The 25,341-nt window shown below is 37.7% G+C and overlaps 1 protein-coding gene across 1 annotated transcript in view; it reads right to left on the bottom strand.

Moving 5' to 3' along the window:
• The window catches only part of ARIH1 (ariadne RBR E3 ubiquitin protein ligase 1), a 151,477-nt gene that overhangs the window by 111,478 nt on the left and 14,658 nt on the right, over nt 1–25,341 (bottom strand). The gene's annotated exons all lie outside the window — the stretch shown is intronic.

The following is a 25,341-nucleotide window of genomic DNA, read 5'->3' as shown; positions in this document are numbered from 1 at the left end:
GCCTGGGTTGCAGGCCAGGTCCCTAGTGGGGGCCATGTGGGAGGCAACCACACATTGATGTTTCTCTCCCTCTCTTTTTCCTTCCCTTCCCCTCTAAAAATAAATAAATAAAATCTTAAAAAAAGAAAAAAAGGCAGAGGGCCCAAGGAAGTAGCTAAAAAGTTTCTACATGAAATTATTCCTAGATTTGTGATTACCCTGTTCACTCAAAGTGGTAAAAGGATAGTCTTTATTTCCACCATGGGCCAAACAATCTCCAAGGCCCTGGGAATAGAAGCCTTGACAATTGCTTTGCTCCAGACCAGGGTGGTCCCCAAAGCCTGCCTGACATTCAGTCAGTCCCTTTGAGACACTATATGGCCAACCTTTTCTACATTCAGAACTCCTGTTAGACACTTCCTCTTGTTGGGTACTTCCTTCCTAGCAGCCTATTAAAAGACAGAGGCTGTTTCAGGTTACCCTTAGGGAATTTGGTCTACATCAAAAACCTAGAGTCAGGATGCAACTGCTCTTCTCTATCCCCCAGGAGCCCATGTTTTAATAAAAGTTGGAATAACGGTTCCCCTAGTTCTCATCTACAAACCTTGTGGAAAGGACCCCTCTCTGTTCTTATGTCTTCTCCAACAGCCATCAAGGTCCCTGGCATCTCCAGCTAGACAAGCCACTCTACAGTCATCCATGGAAGAAATTAACTAAACTTTCAGGACTTTCAAAACAGCAGGACAATGCAACCTACTCCTTCCTGTGAACTGGTGGAGGACCTCAAGTTCCTTTTTCGGAGAACTACTTGAGTCTGGTAAGTAGCCTACCACTTATACCTTTTAGAATACATTAGGTCTCTGCCTGAAACTGCCCTGAATTAACCAATCACATTGTCCAATCTTCAAAATTAAATTTGTGCTGGCTTTGACTTGCCACCCCTAGCTGGTACCACGTTCAGCCATTAGCACCGGAACAGTGGGGAAATGTCTCTGTGACCCTAGATGAAAAGACTCTACATTCCAGTCCATGGGGCACCATACCTACTTGAAACCTTGCCAATCTGCTGCCCAAGACTTCTCCCACTAGCATTCAACACTCCCTTAGAGGGCCTCTATTCTCTCACATAATAAACCATCTGCAGGTCAGCTATCCCCCTTCTGCATTGTTAGTAACACCCCAAGGGGCACATCTGTAGGTAGGCTTGCTAAAAGCCACTGCCAACAGAATTTTCTAACTCCAAATCATTACTTGTGGAATTTTCCTCACTGCAATATCCTGTATCTCTGGAGAAATTCCTAACCGGGAGGACAAAACAAATTTATACATACCTGTTTTCAGGTATGAATGAAAAAAGCTGACTATTCTTAGCCAGCCTCTAAACAAAAGCTTACCAAAAACTGCTTACTTCCAATGTCCTATCAAGTTAATGAATTCCTCCCACAAGAAAGGGATTACAGTATCACTCTTTACTGCAGCTCTCAAGTTGCCATACATTTTGGACTAAAGAGGTACTTTATCTTAACTGAATTAAAAAATAGCACAAGGTCCCACAATCCCACAACAGACCCTCTGCTTGCAGCCTTACACTGTTGGTACAAGGTACTAAATAACCAAAAACTAAACAACTAGTCTATGGGTAGATATATCTCAGTAGAAAGTCAGCCAGTTAAACTTGCAGATACTGCTTTGGTGGCAGAAATACCCCCCTCTACAGGAATCTATTGGATTTGTGGATCCCAAGTATAATGGACCCTCCCTCTGCAATGGGAAGGAATCTGTATATTCTTCCTGACATCTCTATAGCAGGGAAAAATGCCACCCTCCCATTCCCAACAAGGACATCTTTTCAAAAGGACCAGTTCTCTTGTTCCTCTAATATCACTCATTGTTATTTTCTCTGCCATGGCAACAGCAGTAGTGGGTGCTTCTTTAGGAATCCACCAATGCCTATCACACAAAACAGCTGAATCGTTAACTAGAACAGGGGAAATATTTGCAATGGTCCAAGAACAATTGGACTCATTAGCTGGTGTTGCCTTCCAAAATTGAAGGAGTAGACCTCCTTACATGCCTACACCCTAAGAAACAGTGTTGCTTTTAAGTTAACAAACCACTACAAGTCCAGCAAAATATCTGAAACATCCTTGAATCCATGTCTAGGATCAAAACTTCAAACTTCGCCCTGGCTGGTGTGGCTCAGTGGATTGGGTGTCAGCCTGCTAACAAGGGGTTGCTAGTTTGATTCCTTGTCAGGGCACATGCCAGGGTTGTGGGCCAGGTCCCCAGTAAGAGGTATGTCAGAGGCAACCACACATTGATGTTTCACTCCCCTCTTTCTCTCTCTCTTCCCCTCTAAAAATAAATAAATAAAATAAAAACAACAACAACAACAACAAAAACACTTTAACCTCTTTCTGGAATTCAAATTCATGGTTCATGTCTTCTTTCCTTTGCAGCCCCATTATTAGTCCTATTAGTATTATTACTATGAGACCAGTGATAATCAACTAAATTTATCTCTTCTAGAATAGAGGCTATAAAGCTACAAATGATCATCATGAACAACTATGTCTCCAGGAACCCCAGACTCCAGGCACCTATCATTGACTGACTGATAGACACTTTCCTCCACCTCCTCCTCCAACAGACGGAACCCAAAAGAAGTCTCAACATCCCTTTACAGGAGGAAGTAGCCAGAGCAGTAGTTGCTCCAAAGTCCCCAAGATTTGGGTTCCGAATGCTTGAGGAGGGAAAATATTAGGTAGAAGTTGGAAAATGTAGGAAAAGGAGGAGGGATGTGAGAGGGTCCATAGTGCTTAGAGGAAAATCTTATAGATAACTGATTAAGTGCCTCCCACCACATATCTGTTTTTAAAAGAGATGACAAGAGGTGGTCTGGAGCAAGATAAGGATCTAAGTGAACAGACCTCCACCCATACCTATGCTTAGGAGTACGAACCAAGTTTCCCCACCAAATTGATATCTAACTCCCTTACTCTACCTTGCAAATTATTTATGTTAAGTCCTCAGGACAAAGGAACCAAGCACCTATGCTGCCACTCTTACCCACCTGAGCTAGGCCTGTTCTCTCCCCTGAGAACATATTACTAATAAACTCTGCCTGTGCACTAATCAGCTTTCTGATCTTTAATTCTTTACTGCATCAGCGAGAACTGAGTCTCCCACAACATACCATTTCTGACTGGTTCTTTTTTTATGGTTTCCATGCCCTTTTTTTAATGTTGTTTAAGTTCTCATTTAGGTTCACTGAGCATCCTTATAACCATAGTTTGAACTCTGCACCTAGTAGCTTGCTTGTCTCCATTTTGTTTAGTTCTTTTTCTGGAGTTTTGTTCTGTTCTTTCACTTGGCCCATGTTTCTTTTGTCTCCTCATTTTGGCAGCCTCTCTGTGTTTGTTTCTGTGTATTAGGTAGAGCTGCTTTGACTCCATGTCTTGGTAGTATGGCCTAACATATAGGTATCCTGTAGGGTCCAGTGGCACAGCCTCCCCTATCACCCAAGCTGGGTACTCGAGTTGTGCTGACTGTGTGGGCTGTGTACACCTTCCTATTGTAGTTGAGCCTCGAATGCTGTTCAGACATCCAAGGTCAGCCACCACCTGTGTTCTGTCTGGGGTCACACGGCATAAACTGTAAAGTGATCTGTAGGTGGCTGCTACTTGTGCTGGGCTTGGAGGTGCCTTGGCAAGGCCAAGCTGTGAACCAAGGCCAGCAGGCCTGGGGCCACTTAATATGCAAGTGGCACCTTACTGGAGCCACTGAGGCCAGATGCTGCTTGTTTGAGAGAATTTAGGAAAATCTAGCATGAGCCAAGAAAAGCCATTTGTATGGAAAAGTCACTAGAAACAACTTGGATGGGCGTGAGTGCTGGGTGAGGTAGGGCCTCAGGGGATCACCAGAGTAGGGCAAACAAAGTGAGCCAGGTTGATGGAGTCTCAGATATGACACCAACCTGCCGGCTCTACAGGGAAAGGGCTCAGAAAAGTAACAGTGGCCTCTACTAGCACTTGTCTGGGAGAAAGCTGCCTTCCAGCTCTCAACCTGATGCTGGACAATTAAGTTCTTTCCCATATGTCTCTGTTCACTTTCAATCTGCTGCCCTCATGCTGGAGCTTAGAGAAAGTAAGTCTAAGTAAGTCTGTGCATGGGGCCTTTAAGAGGACCTGAAAGGGAAGCCAGCAGTTTTTAATCTTACACAGCCTCAATTACTGCTGGTTTTTACAGCCATAAGTTATGGTGACTTCTCTCCCTGGCACTGGATCCCTGGGCTGGGAAGATCTGGAATGGGGCTGGGATCCTTGGCTCCTTAGATATTTCCCCCAATTTTTATCTACCACACATAGATGTGAGACCAGCCTGTTCTGCATCTCCTACCAGCCTCGATATGGTTTCTTCTTTAACTCCATAGTTGTAGGACTTCCATCAGCTCTACTTCTGATAGTTGCTCTATAGCTCAGTTGTAATTCTGATGCAGTTGTGTGAGGACGTGAGCCATGTTTATGCTGCCATCTTGATTGTAACTCTCCTCAAATTTAATTTAATACTTCGTGTCCTTTTAAGAAATTATATGTAACTTAGGTATAACTTTTATTTTCTCTAAGAGTATATAAATATGTCGATAGCTTTATACTAAGAGTTACTAAAAGGCTGCAATATAATTAATGCTTGGTCAATGACATACAACAGAACAAATTTTTTTGTAGCTAAAGTTCATACAAGGACCATGTGCAAAATGGAAGAGAAGTATCTTGTCACCAAAAGATGCTCCTAACTTTGATCAAGATTTGGCACAGGTGATAGAAACCACTACCTAGATAAAAAGTCGTAATTAATAAAAGGAATTAGGTGCTTAACTGTTAGAAGGACTGAGGAGTGGGACTATACAGCTATGTCTACAAGAAATGACACCACAATATTACGACACCAAATTACAAAGAGCTCTCCCCACTTAAGGCACCAATGGAACCACTAAATTCAAGAAAAAAAACAGAAGATAATTGTGATCTAAGGATAAAAAAGCTGGAATCAGGAAGTTACTACTGTCACTGCCATGAAGCTAAGTGATGCACACAACAGAAGACTCTAGCTGCTGCCTTTACCACAAATGCCCCTTGATAACACAGAAAGGTGAAGAATGGACAGACAGTGCAATGCTGCAAGTCTGCTACTGCAGAAAAATCTTACATCTTCACAATCCAGTAAAAAGGGGGGAGGGCAGAAAAGGGAAGAAAGAAAAATCTCCTTTCAAATCACACACACACACACACACATGCGCGCCAGCTACTATTTAACATCAAAAACTCTTAAGTGCAAATAATTTGACAAATTACATTTTTTACTTTTTAGCCCATCAGTATAGAAGGGCGCTTAAGAGGGCTGAGGAAGACAATCACAGAAATTCCAGATGGTTTAAAAGCTATATGCCTTCCAGTTTTGAATATTTACTTCTAAGCTACCCTCAGGAGAAGGAAGGTAAGAGAGAAAGGAAAAGCATTGAGGGTAATGTTCTTGAGAGACGTTCCCACTGAAGATGCTTCCTGGAAGATTCAGAAAAAATTTCACACTTAAGCTCACTACACTTGAAGATTATTTAAAACATGTGTTAACTATGATGTACCAAAACTTGTTAAAGAATACACCTCAAACTTGGCTTCACTGTTCTTCACTTGCCCTTGTACATGCATTTTGTGAAGGAAATTACTTCTATGTCATCTCAGACTTGGAGAGTCAAAGACTTCACCTCTAGCAAATGTCAAGTGTTTAATAAAAATTTAATAAAATAAATTAAATGTTTCCATAAATGGAAAGGATGCTTTCACTGTGTACAATCATTTGATTTATCCAAGTGGAAACCAATGGGGGCAGGTGATAGAAGGGATATATTTATAGAAACAGTAGAAACAATAAGTAAGGTAAAACCTCTGTTTTACATCACAAAAACAAAGTCAAGACTTTAAACAGCATTATATGCTTTAGCATTTACTAGATCAAAAGTCAAGCCACCTCCAACAAATATAACCCTCCTTTTAAATCATTACCATTACTCAAGGCCCTGTTCAGGCAAAATTTTCTCCTAACTGGCTATTCCTTGAAAGGGGTGGGGGTGGGGCAGATCCTACAGATAAAAAAGTACGAACTAAAAGGGTAAGGGCAAAGACCAACTTCAGTTCCAAAGTACCTTGGCATAATGGAGCTAGTCTAAACTACAAATGAAGAGTCTACTAATACACAGGATCACCTCATGCCATTTATGGTAGTTCAGAATTATGACAGATAATTAAGGTTATTTAGTAACCATCTCAGATATCTATTCACTTTCTCGCCTCTTGAGTTCCAATTGTCAAGCCCTAAGTATTAGCATTCTATAGAGCTACAGTGGCACATGCTAAAAAAAATTCCACCAATCACACAACCAAAACATTTGGGTAGCTTCAATGTATTGCCATTTCACTTAGCCACCAGCCACCTCCAACCACCCAGAGATAGCATACAAAAATCAGTTCTATAAAGTGAACTGCATACCATTAAGAAGTCTTATATGTAGTAAGCTACCTTTTCCTCTAAGAGGCACTTAGGAAAAATAGATACATATACATTCTCAACTACTTCTTAATAATGAATTTTAGCAACAATTAAACTAAGTAGTACTATTTCAAACTATCGTTTTAACTAATAGCTGTACTTTCCCATCATAGCAAATCAAAATGCCTATCAGTAAGTGGTAGAATTTCTGATTAGGAATTCACGGACTATTATCTCCATGGATGTTTACACAGTACAAAAATTTTGAATCTCAGGTAGTGAGATTATTTGAAAAGCATAGCACTTATTTAAAAAGAGCGTCAAGGTTTTAAGTAAATTTGTATCTCACTAGCTATTTTCTAAGAAAAACCCTATAAGAAAGCTATTGTAAATTATTTAAAGCTCAAAAAGTATTCATAAATCCAAATTATCTTGAAATAAACACAAGTACACTCCTGTACCAATTAAAGAAAGTTTTATAACCAAGCTATAACAGGCTGTGTACATCTCCAGTACATTCACTTCTCAATTATTCTTAAAATACACAGCTCAATGATTAAGAGTCATGAAAAAGGAACATGTGACATATATAACTGGAATCTACCTTCATGAAAGCTTTTAATGAATTCCTGGACTAAGAACACTTCTACACATATTTGCTGAGGGAAGTGAACCACTGTTTTAATTTTTTTTAATTTAATGTGCATACATAGTTTTAGAAATTAATAATAACCCCCAGGTTTAACAATCTTCTTTGCCACATCTCAGTCAGTCACTTCTAATTTCAAATTCTTTGAGGCAAACATTTTAAATGCTTTTAACTGTATTTTGGTATTTATTTTTATCATAAATATTTATGCTCAGATAATGATTATCTTTCCATTTGGGATATTATCTATCACTTTCCTAATGTGAAAGTGAAAATTCAGTACTACTACATGCTCCTCCCCCAATCTTTCTTATATAATTTTATTACCATTTTTATTTAAGCCACTATCCATGGTTTTTCACACTCATTGAACAGGAATTCCAAAAAAACAGGAGACAAAAAAAAAATACCAACACAATATTAAAAGTTAATTTCCCAAAGTTTTAAAACGATACAAGTTTTTCAGTTTAAAGGATCCAATAAGGGCCCAAGAACAGTAAGAAAATTAACATACATCTCTCCAGAACCAAGAATAAACAGAAAAGGCTAAAACTTAAAAAGAAAACCAGATGGGTATTAGACTTAATAACAATGTGTACAAAAGTCAAAATCTTTCACACACATTTCATTCCTGAGTTTCCCAGCTAGCCAATCTAGCAATGAAATGTAAAGGCAATGTGTTTATATCCTAAGAAAAGTTATATGGGAGAGCATTATGTGCTGTCGAATTCTGGCCAAGATAGAGGTATAGGTAGATACCCTTTGCCTCCTCATATAACCAAAAGACAGACAACAACAAATTTAAAAACAAAAAAAATAACCAGAAATGCCAGAAAATCAAACTGTATGGAAGTCTGGCAACCAGGAGTTAAAAAAGAAACATTCATTCAGACTGGTAGGAGGGGTGGAGATGGGCATCTGGCGTGGGGCAAAGAAGACTTACAGCAGAGGATGGCTGGAGGACAACCAGTCCCATATTTGCATGTGGATAAACTGGGAGGAACAATGGGGGAGCAAAACAGACTGAGCAACACAGGGTTCCGGCCCAGGAAACTAAAGCCTTAACACCTTAGGCTGTAAAACGTATGGGGGTTTCAGTGGCAGGAGAAACTCCTCGCCTCACGGGAGAGTTCACTGGAAAAACCCACAGGGTGCTAGAACGTACATAAGCCCACCCACCCGGGAATCAGAACCAGAAGGGACCAATTTGCTTGTGGGTAGTGGGGAAAGTGACTGAAAGTCAGCCAAGGGCCAAGCAAGAGGCACTGTTCCCTCTCCTACCCCTCCCCCACATTCAGAGCTACAACACAGAAGTGGATTGCCCCAGTCTGGCAAAAACCTAAGGCTCTACTCCTTAATACATAACAGGTGCGTCAATGCAAAAAAAAAATATAGCCCAAATGAAAAAACAGATCAAAGTTCCAAAAAAGAAAACTAAGCAATGCAAAGATGGCCAACCTATCAGATGCACAGTTCAAAACACTGGTAATCAGGATGCTTACAATTGGTTGAATATGGTCACAAATTAGAGGAAAAAATGAAGGCTATGAAAAGTGTTAGAAAAGAAAATGTACAGAGAACCAAAAGTGAAGGGAAGGAAACTGGGACTCAAAATCAACAATGTGGAGTAAGAGGAAGAAATAAACATTCAAGCAGAAAAGAATGAAAAAGTAAGAATGCAAAAAATGAGGAGAGGCTTAGGAACCTCTGGGACAACTTTATAAACATTCCAATATTCAAATCACAGGGGTACTAGAAGGAGAAGAGGAAGAGCAAGAAATTGAAAACTTATCTGAAAAAATAATTATGGAGAACTTCCCTAATCTGGCAAAGGAAACAGACTTCCAGGAAGTCCAGGAAGTTCAGAATCCCAAGGAAGCACACACCAAAGCACATCATAAGCACATTACCCAAGATTAAAGATAAGGAGAGAATCATAAAAGCAGCAAGAGAAAGGAGACAGTTACCTACAAAGGAGTTCCCATAAGACTATCACCTGATTTCTCAAAAGAACCCCTGCAGGGGGCTGGAAGAAGAGGCTGGAAAGAAGTACTGAGAGTCATGAAAGGAAAGGGCCTACATCCAAGATTACTCTATCTAGCAAAGTTATCATTTAGAATGGAAGGGCAGATAAAGTGCTTCCCACATATAATCAAATTAAAGGAGTTCATCATCATCAAGCCGTTATTATATGAAATGTTAAAGGGACTTATCTAAGAAAAAGATGATCAAAACTATGAATAGTAAAATGACAACAAACTCACAGCTATCAACAACTGAACCTAAAAACATAAAACTAAGCAAACAACTACAATGGGAACATAATCACAGAAAGGGAGATCACATGGAGGGCTATTAGCAGGGAGGGGTGGGGGGGAAATGAGGAAAAAGTACAGGGAATAAGAAGCACAAATGGTAGGAACAAATTAGACAGGGGGAGGTTAAAATAGCATGTGAAATGGAGAAGCCAAAGAACTTATATGTACAACCCATGGACATGAACTAAAGTGGGGGAAGGGGGATGATGGTGGAAGGGAGGGTGCAGGATAGAAGGAAATAAAGGAGAGAAAAAAAAGTAGGACACCTGTCATATAGCATAATCAATAAAATATATTTTTAAATGTTATATGGGAGTTAAGGATGTAGTCCAGCAACGTAAGATTAAATGAAAACAGAGAGAGAGAGAGAGACATATCTAAGAAACAGGTTTTGACCCAGTAAGTAATGGTTGGCAGCTGGCTATACAAGAAGCTTTGTGGGAAGAAGATCCTGATTAGAGAAAAGCAGGAAAGAGGGCTCCAGGCAGGTAAACACACTGTTCTTAGGAAGGCCCAGAGTTTTTCACATTAGGCCCACTAGAAAAGGTACTAATAATCCTAATGTAGTACTTAAGACTGTCAATGAATGACATTATAACACTAAACACAAACATTATTCAACAATGTAACTTAAAAAATACCATATTCTACTGTGTATAATGCACACCTACATTTTTGGCCCAAACTTTCAGGAAAAAAGTCTTTAGTTTTATGGTATATAGATACAGAATCAGCGCTACCCATGTATACCGCACACCCTTACTTTTCCCTTAAAAAATGTGGGCAAAAAAGTGTACATTATACATGGCAAAATACGGTAAGCTATGGTCAAATTAAGACTTGGCTATGGTTATAAGACAAAAGGACTTTGCTAACAAAAACAGCTGGCATAAAGTTGGAATCTCAAAGGTGATTTTAAAAAAAGTACATTAAAGCAATATATGTAATCATTTGAAGACATAATAGCTCTCTTCATTTGTTACCAACCACATGCAAGTATTACACTAAAAAAAAGTAACAGATTGGAGAAAAGAGCTACAATAACCATCATACATAAAGAACTCATTAAGAAAAGGTACAAAGAGCCCTGGCTACTGTGGCTCAGTGGTACTCATTTGAGTACCTACCTGCAAACCAAAATGTCACAGGTTCGATTGGGCACAGGCTTGAGTTGCCAGCAAGGTCAACTCAAGGTATTTGAGAGGTAACAACACACTGATGTTTCTTTCCCTCTTTCTCCCTCTTTCCCCTCTCTCTAAAAATAAGTAAGTAAAATCTTAAAAAAAAAAAAAGGTACGAAGGATTTGAAAAGGCAACTCAGAGAAATGTTAACCAAATAATCTTTTCTTTTTCAGGCAATTCAGAGAAATGTTAACCAAATAATATTTTATTTTTCAGACTAATGAAAAACTTAAGTTTCATAATAGTATCAGCAAGGGGGTAGACAAAAATGACAATTCAAACACTGATGTATTAAGATAAACTCAAAAATCTTTTTTGAAAACATCAAGTTTTATTTATAAAAAATTGTAAGTGTCTATACCCAAAACCCAGCACAAACTCACTTCCAAGATTAAGTTAAGGTCTAGTAAAGTAAAGGAAGGGAAAGGAGACACAATACAGAATTAACAAAATGCCTAACAATAGGGAAAATGATAAACTCTGTGGCTGCATAAAAAAATACTGTACAATTGTTCAATTAACAGTACACTGTTCAAGGAAAAAAACAGCAACTTGCAGAATAAAGTGGAATAGGAACAGGAAAAAGGGCACAGATATAACCGGTTTTTCTTCTAAAATAATTAATTTTAGTTGTCAATTACTTATTGACATGAGAAAGCACTCTTGAAAAAGAATCAAATCTTAGCAATGATCTAGGATCTACTTAAACAGTTCCCATATTAACCAATTTCATAAAGATATCACCAACATGCAGTTTAAAAAGGAGAAGCTGAAAAGTACAAGTTACTTTTGAAATGTCAATAGTGGCAGAGTCAGGAGTAGAACAAATGCAGGTCTAAAATTCAGAACTATTGTGCTTTATGTTGAGTTGGAGGGCTAGATCTGACAATTTTGAATAAATTACAGATTCATGACATTTATTCATTTTGACATTGTTGCACTATGAAAGCTTCAAAATGATTTGTGTTCTATTTAGACTATGAAATACCTAAAATGCATTTGGAGAAAGGTGCTAAATATAAAATAGGAAAGTAAAAAATGTTAACTCAAGATTTTCCAGACAAAAGGGGGGGAGGGGGCTGTTTAATCTTAAAACACACCAAAACATCTTGTTTTAACACTGCTGAATCACAATACCTCTACTACAGTACATCATGAAACTTCACTTCAAAATGTTTCCACATTCAAGAGATAGTAGACTAAATCACCCCAATATAGCATATAGCGATTATTAAAGTGTTAACTACTAACATCAGCCTTTTCAGCCAGAATTTAGGCTGTGGATACTTAAAAATCTTAGGTTTTATATTCATTTTGAAAACCCAGCCATCTTCAATGAAAACCAAATACAAACTTCCTGTCTTTTCAATTGGAAAGTCTTAGAAGCACAGTAGTAATTTATTTAGACAAATGTAGCTCCTTCCTTTTGAAAGTTTAACAGCACAGAAAATGATACAAATATCTGTATTATTCAGCTATCCCTATAATCTCTCACTTTATAACCAATACTAGAACAATATAAATAAGCAACCTAGCACTTCATACCTTATATATATATAGGCCTTCCATTTCAATTTCTTCAAAAACTTGCATTGTAGTACCTAAACTCTTACAAACTGCCTTAGGATTCTGCATAAAATGCTGTTGCTCTCATTCTAACGTGGTAGAAAGAAAGAACAGAAAGGAAAGAAAGAAGCCAGGAATTGCTATTATAATTGCTATCACTTAGCAAGTAAATGGATACAAATAACTAAGTAAATGATACCAATATTTAAATAGAAATTCTTAAGCTTCCTTATAGAAGGTAAAGAACAACCTTAAAATTTTAGAGTATATCCATCAAAATATTTCAGAATTGGATATATAAAAATATTAATATAAATATACACACATGGACATACCAATCTATATTTCCTGCTTTTCCTCCTCCCAGTTTTACAAATGGGATTCTTTGTCACCATAGATTCCAAAATCAACAAAGTCCATGAAATGAGCAAATACCATTAATATTCTACATTTAAGTATTTCTATTATTCAGCATTTAAAAGAAAAAGTAGTGGTGTTTCCTAAGTGCCAAGTAACCTTCTGGTTTAAAAAATAGTAAAACTACCCTGGCTGGTGTGGCTCAGTGGATTGAGCACCAGCCTGCAAAACAAAGGGTCACTGGTTGGATTCCCAGTCAGGGCACATGCCTGGGTTGCAGGCCAGGTCCCCAGGATGGGGCATGCAAAAGGCAACCACACACTGATGTTTCTCTCCCTCTCATTCTCCTTCCCTTCCCTTCTGTCTAAAAATAAATAAATAAAATCTAAAAAAATTTTTTTGATATAGTATACATACATACATAAAATAATAAAACCGTGCCCTTTATAAATACATATCAGAACAGACTTTCTATAAAGATTTACAGGATACACAGTGTGATCTTAAATAATTAGGTACTTGCTGCCAATATATGCACGTGCATATGTGTTTAATGGTTCTTTAGTGACTTGTCTTTGGAATGATTCTGTCCTACCTTTGCTGCTGCAGCCCGCCTGTCCTTTGCATCACTGAATTCATACTTCTGGAAGTACCCAATATGCACTGTAACAGACAGATGGACAGATCAATGGGCCACAGCGGCAAAGGCCAGACAGACAGATTTGATAAAAATTAAAATTAAGGTATATATGGGGGAGGGGGAAATCAGAAGTAAACATATGTACCTACATTCTATAGTAAATTACCTGAACTTCACATCTGCAACATTCCCATATATATACTCAAATAAACTATTCTTGATTTCCATATTATTCTATTCTTTCAAATAGAAATAGTACCACTGCAACAGGCAAAAACATCAGTATTTTTAATATCATCAACTGTTACAGATATAGCAGCCACCTCTGTAACCATGCCACAGAATTTCTTCAAATAGATGTTGCTCTCTTCGTATACAAGAAACTGTCACATCCAAAGAATTTCTATGCCAAAATTAAAATGGCAATTATTACATGCAGAAATTTTCTACTGTATTGTCAAGGTCTATGTGATTAGAGTATACGTGAAATCACTAAATAAAAATCGTATTTCAGTATTTTACCATTCTACACTTTTCTATGTAAAAATGGTTACTAACACCACGTCTAGATAACTTTGGAGTCTTAAAAGAATATATAATAATGCCATTTAGGCCAATTTCTCAAGATATAGTAAAGTCCTGTTACCTCAAAATCCATTCCAATGAATATTCAAGTAGCTTCTAAAAGCTATTTTTTAAAAAGCACCTGAACATCTCAAAATGCTGGTTTGGCTTAAGCTTCAACAAAGGCATACACTCATGGGAAAGCCATTTTAATTTAATCAAATATTTTAGTTTGTGTGTGTCTAAATACAGATCTATGCATTCATACTTAAAGGCTGAGGGAAAACATTTCCCCTTTGGTTTCCAGGGGGTCTACCATTTATTGTAACCCCTCAAAAACATAAGCAGGTAATGAGACATAATAATCAAATGTCATGCATGATCCTTGACTAAATTCTAGACTGAAAGAAGAAAAGCTCTAAAATATACAGGGTCCGACACAAATTATGTCCCTTTTTTTATTATAAAACCTTTTATTGCAAAACCATAAGCATGTAATTCTGTAACACAACAATATTACATGCAAGCACACCATATGACATTTTAGATAAAATGTTCAAATTAAAACTATAAATTATTACATCTATATTATTATCCTACCAACCACACTAAGTGAGCCTTACTTCTGCTAGACCCTGTATAGGGGCAAAACTGGGGGAGAAATTTGAATGTGTTAAGTATTATTAGATTTTTTCCCCGACAACAACTTTGTTCAGACATAATTTATATATTGAATTGTGATACACAGTTTTGTCAATCATTAATTTTAGAACACTTTATCACCCAAAAAGAAATTTCATACCTATTAGCAGCCACTCCCTATAGTCCTCTTCCACAATCAACCCAGCCTCTGACTACCACTGATCTACTTTTTGTCTCTATTGATTTGCCTATTCTGGACCTTTCATATAAATGGCATCACAGAGTATGAGACCTACTGTGATAGCTAAATGCATCATTTAGTTTTAATTATCAAGGAAGGCCAACAAACTGAGAGCCTGCCATGGGCATCATATAGGCCTGTTTTACTAAGGGAATGAAAAAAAGGAACTTTTAATGCAGGAACTTAGTTAAATGAAGGCTGCTTAAAACTTCAACTACATGACTATAACATTTATTTTGAATATGGGAAAAAATAATTTATTAAAATTAAAAAACTGAGCCCTGGCTGGTGTAGTTCAGTGGACTGAGAATGAACCTGGGAAGCAAAGGGTTGCTGGTTCAATTCCCAGTCAGGGCACATGCCTGGGTTGCAGGCCTGGTCCCCAGTTGGGGGCATACAAAAGGCAACCACATTTTGATGTTTCTCTCCCTTACCCTCTCTCTAAAAGTAAATAAGGTTTAAAAAATTAAAAAACTGATACAAAGACATAGAACTGATAAAAGGCAAAGTTGAAACTGAATTTAGTTCTATATAATGCCAAAGACCTAACCACTAAGTTATTGTTATCTCCTAATAAAATCATTTACCAGTTCTCACTAATTCCACAACCTAAAATCTAGAACACCACTCCCTCCTTTCCATTCCAGACTCGCTAACCTTATCATATACTGGGTTGGCCAAAAAATCTGTTTAGTTTTCCCATAAAATAAAAGACACATTTTCCATTTTCATCAGTAACTTGATTGATTTGGATATGTTGAGTATGCCGCTTTCTCCTGCTATTGGCTTCTAGTGGGTAGAGGCCAGGGGTCCTGCTAAATGTTTTTTTAAATATATTTTATTGATTATGCTATTACAGTTGTCCCATTTTCCCTTTACTCCCCTCCACCCTGTACACCCTCTCCCACCCATATCCCCCCCTTTAGTCATGTCTATATGTCATACTTATAATTTTTTAGCTTCTACATTTCCCATACTATTCTTACCCTCCCCCTATCTATTTTCAACCTACATTCTATGCTACTTATTCTCTGTACCTTTTCCCCCTCTCTCCTCCTCCAATTCCCCTGCTGCTAGCCCTCCATGTGATCTCCATTTCTGTGGTTCTGTTCCTGTTCTAGTTGTTTGCTTAGTTTCTTTTGGTTTTGCTTTAGGTGTGGTTGTTAATAATTGTGAGTTTGCTGTCCTTTTACTATACATGTTTTTTCTTTATCTCCTTTTCTTAGATAAGTCCCTTTAACATTTCATAAAATAAGGGCTCGGTGATGATGAACTCCTTGAACTTGACCTTATCTGAGAAGCACTTTATCTGCCCTTCCATTCTAAATGAGAGCTTTGCTGGATAGAGCAATCTGGGATATAGGTCCTTGCCTTTCATGACTTGGAGTATTTCTTTCCAGCCCCTTCTTGCCTGTATGGTCTCTTTTGAGAAATCAACTGACAGTCTGATGGGAACTCCTTTGTAGGTGACTGTCCCCTTATCTCTTGCTGCTTCTAGGATTCTCTCCTTCATTTTTACCTTGGCTAATGTAATTATGATGTGCCTTGGTGTGTTTCTTCTTGGGTCCAACTTCTTTGGGGCCCTCTGAGCTTTCTGTATTTCTTGGAAGTCTATTTCCTTTGCCAGAGTGGGGAAGTTCTCCTTTATTATTTGTTCAAATATGTGCTCAATCTGTTGCTTTTCCCCTTCCCCTTCTGGTACCCCTATAATTCAGATGTTGGAACGTTTAAAGATGTCCTGGAGGTTCCTAAGCTTCTCCTCGTTTTTTTGAATTCTTATTTCTTCATTCTTTCCTGCTTGATTGTTTTTTTCTTCCTTCTGGTCCACTCTGTTGCTTTGAGTCCCTGTTGCCTTCTCTTCACTTTTGGTTCTCCGTGCATCTTCCTTCATCTCTTTTATGGTAACCTGCATTTTTTCATCTAATTTGTGCCCAAAATCAACCAATTCTGTGAGCTTCCAGATCACCAGTGTTTTGAACTGTGCATTGCTATTTCTCGGTCGCTCAAAAGGATGAGTCCTGGAGGACTGATCTGTTCTTCTGTTGGACACATCTCTCTCTCTCTCTCTCTCTCTCCTTTTTTAATTTAAAAAATTTTTTTTCCAGGTCTGGTCGCTCGTTACGGTGAGGGGCAGAGCCTTAGGTGTTTCCTTGGGATGGGCACCCCAGTCGATATATTGTGACGTTGTATGTGGGGGCGGGGGCGGGAGGGAACAATGGCGGTAGCTCCATTCTCCTGGGATCTCAGTCCCTTCCCTGGGATCCTGGGTTGCGCACTCTGCCCTGGTCCACAATGCCGCCTCACTGGGTCCACCAGCCGCTGCTTGCATACTCAGGGTCCAGCAGCGCTGCAGTCTTACACGTCCCAGAAGGCTTACGCGCCCAGTTCTCCCCAATCTCCGCGGGCTGCGACCCACACCTGCTCTTCTTTTCAGCCCCTCCTACCAGTCTGGATGAATGGTAGACGTCTACTTCAACTTCTTGGCTGTCCGGCTTCCATTCAGATAAATTCTCTGTCAGTTCTGGGTGTTATTCTGGCTCTAAATTATTGTTGTTTTAATCTTGGTTGTGCGTGGAGGTACAGTGCATCCACCTATGCCTCCATCTTGCCGGAAGTCCCCCAACATTTTTCAATGTGTAAGACAGCCCCACAGCAAAGATTTGGCCAGAATGTCAATTATATCAAGAAACTTTGCAAACCACTATGACATATCCAATTAGTCACAGCACCTTCTCCATATACTGCACTGCACAAACCTTTTTATTTTCATTTCAGTTGTGTTTTTACCTTTCTTGAAATAATAAATACACCAAAAATGTGTATTTTCTTCCCTCTTCAATATTAAAATGGCTGCACAAAAATTCACCAATTTTGATGAGGTTTTTAAAAAACTCATGCCAATATGACAGCTGCCACAATACAATCTAACAAAATTATTTCAAATGAAATTAAAGATGACTAAGAACTACTAGAGCCATCATACTGAAAAAACTAAAACTTTTTAGCCAACTCAATATTAATAAAACAGTAATATCATTATAAGTTACTGGCCTAACTAGTGTGGCTCACTGGGTTGGGCATCGGCCCACAAACCAAAAGGTTGCCAGTTTGATTCCTGGTCAGGGCACATGCCTGGGTTGTGGGCCAGGTCCTCAGTTGAGGGGCATGCAAGATGCAACCGATAGATGTATCTCTCCCTCTTTCTCCCTGCCTTCCTCTCTTTCTAAAAATAAGTAAATAAAATCTTTAAAAAATATATAAATAAAACCTGTCCGTGTCTGCAATGAGGGTATGAACAAACATACTTCGGCTTGTCTGGCATTTATTTAACTAAACAGGGTGAACATGTGCCGCTGTAGTGTTAGCTCTTATGTAACTTCACTTGAGCAGGCTTGCACAGGTCTAGATCCAAAATACCAGTACATAACAATCTCCCTAATTGACAATCCATAGAAAGTAAAGCAGAAACTTCATTCTGGATTCTACACTGAAAAAGTGTTAGCTTGGATATAGTTTAATGCATTTGTAGTCTCCAAAATGTTAAATAAGTCTAAAAACACAGAAAGGCTATCATGAAGAAGGGTTAATACCAGCAGTTTCAAATAAAAAGCTACAGAGAAACAGGCAGTAACATATGGAAGAACTCAAAATCAGTAATAAGAGCTATTCAATATGAAACACTCACTTCTATTAGCAGCTGTGGGGGTTTAAATAACTGAAGAAGTTTTAAGAACAGGCTCATAGACCACTTAACAGGGAGGTAGTAGTTGGTAAGTTGTTGGCCAGGATACCCTTTAAGGGTATCCTGATCCCTTCCATTCATGTTAACCTGACTTTATGTGAATTGAAAATTGTGATGACTCTGGAATGAAACAAAGATTAGACAGTTTAGTGTCATGCTTAATTCTTTTAGCTAATGTTTTACTTTCATTCCTAAGGGTGACTAGAGGATTTTGTGAATTCTGAAGTCCTATCTTTACCTTTTTGCCTTTACAGCTGGATAGAATACAAAAATATAAATCAAGCTTCACACACTCATATATTCCAAGAATCCAGCTGTAACTATATTAATGTGATGAACTGAGTTAATTATAGAAAACAGATCCAATGTTTAAGGTCAAGAAAACCAAATTACTACATTTAAAAAAGTAGACTAGTGAGTAAAATTACATATACTTTCTTTTCAAAGGAATATTATTGCTATGTTAAACAATAATCTCAGGCCCACTCTAAATTTTTGCTTTATAAGAACTGAAGCAATGAATGATAGTTGAAAGGTAAAGACATTTCCTTACATTTGAGTTTAAATGGTGAGTATCAACAATAAGCTCTTCTGAGAATTTCACTAAAGAATGATTTTCTCATTATTTAGCAAAATAAGTGACCTATTCTCCCTTTAAACATATGAAGCATTTGTTACCTAGCAACACATCCACAACAATTTCACAAGGCTATTCTTCCAGAATCTCTTGATGCTTCTATGTCAGAAGAACGCTGGGGTCTGTGGACCACTGGTGTCAGTATGTCATTTAATACCTAAATCATGAAAAAATTTTATGTAACATATATACAAATTATAATGTAAACTATAACATAGGTCAAGTGGTAGAATCATTTTATGTTAAAACATTGTGCTTTTTAAATTTTTTAAAGACTTATTTTTAGAGAGAGTGAAAGGCAGGGAGAAAGAGAGGGAGAGAAACATCGATGCTAGAGAGAAACAGTGATCAGTTGCTTCTCACATGTGCCCCAACTTGGACCATGCCAGAACCCAGGCATGCGCCTGACCAATAGGAATTGCACTAGGGACCTTTCACTTTGAGGGATGATGTCCAACCAACTGAGCCACGCCGGCCAAGGCAAAACTTTATTTTTAAATGCTTGCTAAACATTGAACTAGAAGACAGTAAATGTTGTAATAGAAATTTTGGCTTAAAATTTTCCTGTGGATGGTATATATATAGGCTCAAAAGTGGCCTGTATTAGACTTCTGACTCTATTTCACTCTTGTTATTTATTTGAATTCATAGGTCATAGCAATGAAGTAACAAGTCAAAGCATATTGACTCAGTCTGTAGAAGTCAAACTCCTAGGGCACAGATCTGGATGGAAAAAGGTAGAGTGGATCTGAAGAGACAAACAAAAAATATCCAGCACAAAAGACAGTAACATTCACATATGGTTTATTTATATTTAATGATATAAAATACTGAATTACAACTCTAGCTATGAAAATCTGAGCAAGTTATTTAATTCCTCTTAGTCTCAATTTCCTTATCCATAAAATAGTAAAAATGCCACCTGCGTCAGAAAATAGTTGTGATGACTACCATTTCTTTAAATAATTAAGAGCCCTGGCTGGTGTTGCTCAGTGGACTGAGTGCTGCCATGCAGGCCTGTTTGATTACTGGTCAGGGCACATGCCTGGGTTACAGACCAGGCCCCCAGTGGAGGCATGTGAGGGAACGAATTGATGTTTCCCTTACACATCGATGTTTCTCTCCTCTTTCTCCCTCCCACCCCCTCTCTCTAAAAGTAAATAAAACCTTTAAAAAATAATAACTGATTAAGAACAAAACACAAAGTATGTATTAAGAGAATGAAAGAAGTTAATTCAGTGAAGTCAACAGAGGGGGAATGTGAACAATTCACAAATGATAAAAACAGGGATAGTACCAAGATTTCTTTTCATCAATAATAACATTAATAAGAAAATTCACTCATATATAATTTTGACTATTCAAAGTCTGTTTATCAGCTATGTTCCAGGAACTGTCCTGGTCAATGGGAATACCAAAATTAATACACTGATCCTACCCTTAAGGATTTCAGAGACTATTTAGTGGAAGAGTAACAGAGATAAGAACTTATTAAAATAAAAGTATGTATAAAATTTTGAGACTCACTCCTAGGAAAGGATCCAAAGAATAAATGATGTTTAAGGTGGATCTTAAAGTAAGAATGAGTTTACCACCAGGAGAAAAGCACCGAAGCAAAAGAAAAAAGCCTACAGATGCACAGAGGAAAAATTCCACAGGTAAAAATACCATTATTTTGCTATGCAAGGATGGGTGTGCAGAAATGGCAGACAAAGCAGACAGGACTTATCACAGTAAGTAATCTTTCCAAATCTGCATCCTCTTGTAGCCTAGTTATCGGGACACCTAAGCTCCTCATAAGCGCCACTTCCTAACCCATTCCTACCCCAATGCTTATCAAGAATGGTAAACTTTCTCAGGCCATAAATTTAAACAAGCATAAACATTTCTTACACTGTCACAAAGTGAATAGGATGATCATTCTATAAGAAAAAAAAGATATTCAGCATTCCCTGAAAAATCTGTGGTGACTATACAACACTACTCACAAGGCCCCACTTTCCATCAATTATCACCCTTTTCATGTTCTTTTGATTTTTCAGATTTTGCCAATGAGAGCCTTCTAATAATTTCTAATAGCTCCCAACAAGACTACTACTTATCCATGCAAAGGTCACATTTTTCTTCTTTCCTAAATACCAACTAGGCACCATAAAAGGCAGGGCTTTCCTTAAACAAGCAGCAAAGAGGAACCAACATACAACAAAAGTGAAACACACCAGGGTTGACACTGTATAAAAATAACACTTCAAAAGTCAGACTAGTAGGTGTAAAACTTCTGAGTAATGACAATACATACATTACACCACTTTGAAAACCAGGCTAGGACAAATTCAGAAACAGGAAATAACTGAGGCCAGGCTATACATGAATAAAACTGGACATAACAAGTCCTGAGTTACGGCCTTTATAATCAAGTATTTATTTACATGCCTGCCCTTCCTAGACTAGGAGCCCTGGAAAGGATTGTTCTTCACTCATCTCTATACTCCTATTGCCAAGCACATGTACCAAGAGTGGCATATAGCTGTAAAGACTGAGTACAGATTTAGCACGACATGGTGAGAGGAAGATGTACAGTCATTCTAGGAATAGCAAAATTCAAGAGGACCAAGTTTAAGATGGATAGTGACATCAGATCAGATGAAAATGAGGCTTTGGTCTTTTAGCTTCTTATCTTGAAAGCATTCATACTATTTTTTGTCGTGGCATGAATTTTGATACTGGAAAAGAAGTTGAAAATCACCAAGTCAAAACACTTTCTTCTGCAAGGGCAGATTGAAACTGGATATTGATTTACTAAGGTCACACATTTAGTTATTACACATGAGACTAGACTCTAGTCCTAAACTGTAACATACAAGAGTTTTGTGAAATTTATCAAATGCAGATTAAATAGACAAAGTGAATGTTACATACCTCAGAGCTTTATAAATACTGCTGTGCTACATGAGGAAGAAAAAATTTTTAATTTTATTTATTTTTGAAAAGAGGGGAAGGGAGGGAAAAAGAGAGGGAGAGAAACATCAATTGGTTGCCGCTCACACGCCCCCTACCAGATACCTGACTGGCAATCAAGGCGTGTGCTCTAAGAATTAAATAAGCTACCTTTCAATTTGCAGGCCAGTACTCAATCTACTGAGGCACACCAGCGAGGGCCATATGGAAGAAATTTTTAAATACTGATTTTGATACTGTAATATGCAAAAGGAAGCTGACCTACACTCACGTTGGAGGACTTAATGAGTAATAAGTCCTCCATTATGCTCATTAAGCATAACATCATTTTTTAAAATCTCATACTCCTGGAACTAAAATCTAGACTTACAGCTATATTCCTGTATCCTACCCTTCCTTTCATATGGTGTCTGTAGTAGCAGGCCTCCAGATGGTCCCAAATGGTTCTTGGCTTCTGATATTTGTGTAGGGTCCTCTCACAGTGAACAGGACTGACTTGTGTAACCAATAGGACACTGCAGGAATCACAAAGTATGACTTCCAAACTCTAGGTCATAAAAAACATGAGCATATCTGTCTGTCTTGCTTTTTTAAAAAAAATAATTTATTACCCTGGCTGGCGTAGCTCAGTGGATTGAGCGCGGGCTGGGAACCAAAGTGTCCCAGGTTCGATTCCCAGCTAGGGCACATTCCAAGGTTGCAGGCCATAATCCCCAGCAACCGCACATTGATGTTTCTCTCTCTCTCTCTCTCTCTCTCTTTCTCTCTCTCCACCCCCTCCCTTCCCTCCCTAAAAATAAATAAATAAAATCTTAAAAAAAAAACACATTTTAATTAAAATAATAATAATAATAATAATAATAATTTATTGTAATGTTTCCATTTTTTTCTATTTAACTGGCCAAACAAAAAGTCATTGGTTCAATTCCCAGTCAAAGCACATCCCTGGGTTGCTGGTTTAGCCCTTGGTCAGAGCACATATGAGAGGCAACCGACTAATATTTCTGTCCATCACTCTAAAAATAAACAATAAATAACTTTTTTAAAAAAATCCTCGCCCTGCCCAGTGTGGCTCAGTTGGTTGGGCCTTCTCCCACAGAGCAAAAGGTCACTGGTTCAATTCCTGGTCAGAGCACATGCCTGGGTTATGGTTTCAGTCCTTGATCAGGGTGCATATTAGAGGCAACCGACTGTGTTTCTCTCCCACTCTTTCTCCCTCCCTTCTCCTCTCTCTAAAATAAATAAATAAATAAATAAATAAATAAAATTTTTAAAAATCCTCAATATTGAATATAAACTGTAATAGAAAAATAAAATTTAAAATAAAATAAAATCCTTTCTAGAAGAAATCTATCATTATCTAGAGTCTCTAAAATATTTTATACACAATGTATGGCATGCAATAAAAAGTATGCCAAATGACAGGAACACATGACTGAAAAGAGAAAAAATATGAAGACACTAACATAATTTGAATACTGGAGTTAGCTGACAAAACTTTTAAGAATAAATGATTAATGTGCTGGAGAAAATAGAGCAAAAGATGGAAAACACAAAAAGATACCAAAGTATTGGCATCTATAAAAAATTACATGGACACTCCATAATGAAATATACTATATCTGAAATGAAAACTAAGAGGTATTCAACAACAGATCAGACACAGAAGACAGATTTGGAGAACCATAGGATAAATCAATAGAAATTACACATGCTGAAGCACATAGGAAAGAGGATGGAAGACATACAAAAGAGCATTAGACAAATATGGAACATAAAAAGCCCTAACAGATGTATAACTGGAGTTTCAGAAGAAATGGGAATAAAGAAGGCAGAACTGAGAACTTCCAAAATTGATAAAAGACATCACCCCCACATATTTAAAAGAATCTGAAAACTCGAGACAAACACAAAGAACACCATGACTAGGCATAATAATACTTTTCCATCAATCTTTCAAAGACAAAGTAAAAAATCTCACAAGCACCATTAAAGACTCTCTAGTTTCTGCCCACCACAGCAATGGAAGCCAGTAAATGATGTAATCTTTGAAGTGCTGAAAAAAAAACAACTACTACTAAAATAAAAATATTCTTCAAAAATGGGAAGGAAAAAATACTTATACAAAAAATATCTAGTAAGTGTCTACTACGTGCCAGGTACCGTTCTGGGAGTACAGCAATGAATAAAACAAGGCCTCTGCTCTCATGGAGCTTTCATCTTAATGTAAGAAGTCTGAATATAAGCAAAATAATAAATGGAATATGTCAGGTGGTATCTCTGTTGCTCCTCCTTGAAAAAAATTAAGCATCCTGGTTATTTCCAATCATCTTTCCCCTACTAGTCATATCTTATGATTCATATTTCTGACTTTATTTTTTATGTATGTTTCTGTCAAGACCATCCATAGCATTTAACATTGCTTATACATAACTGTTTCTGATTAATCAGTAATACCTCTTAATTTGTAATTTATAACCCACTGCAAATGTATAGTAAACTCATACAGTGTGACTGGAGCAGCAATCTCAACCTATTTGGTCTCAGAACCCCAGGCCCCTTTTTTAAAAAAGATTTTATGTGTTTATTTTTAGAGCGAGGGGAAGAGAGGGAGAAAGAGAGTGAGAGAAACATCAATCAGTTGCCTCTCGCATGCCCCCCAACCAGGGGCCTGGCTGGCAACCCAAGTATGTTCCCTGACCTGGCACTGAACTGGCGCCTTTTTGGTTTGCAGGATGATGACCAACCCACTGAGCCACAATAGTTGGGGCCCAGAATCCCTTTTTATATCTTAAAACTTATTGAGTATGCCAAAAAGTTTTGTGTATGTGAGTTATAACTATCAAATTTATTAGATATTAAAACTGAGAATTTAAAAAATATTTATCCAATCATTAAAATTAACAGTAATAAACTCCATTATATGCTAAAACCGAAATACTTTTATGAAAATAATTATGTTCCAAAGCAAAAATTTGTGAGAAGAGTGTTCTATTTCACATAACTGGAAGTCTTTGATATTCGGCTAACTAGAAAACAGCAGTATTCTCGTATCTGTTTCTGCATTCAATCTCTTGGATATGTTGTTTTGTTTGAAGGATGAAGAGAATGTGGCCTCACAAAGATATGTATTTGGAAAAAGGAGGAGCACTTTCGTAGCCTTTTCAGTTAATTATCGACCAAAATGCAAAAAGTGGTAGTTTCTTAAAAGCTACTTGCAAGGTAGTCTGAGACCATACCAAAAACCTCTTATTCTCCCCACCCCCACTTAACCAAACTTATTAAAGAAAAAGTAATAATGGTAAATCTCTGGAACATGG

Source organism: Phyllostomus hastatus, unplaced genomic scaffold (genome assembly GCF_019186645.2).
Source record: "Phyllostomus hastatus isolate PE091 unplaced genomic scaffold, TTU_PhHast_1.1 phas_contig_62, whole genome shotgun sequence".
Classification (NCBI taxonomy): domain Eukaryota; kingdom Metazoa; phylum Chordata; class Mammalia; order Chiroptera; family Phyllostomidae; genus Phyllostomus; species Phyllostomus hastatus.
The sequence above is the reverse complement of the archived record's forward strand: the minus strand, read 5'-3'. Positions and strand labels throughout refer to the sequence as shown.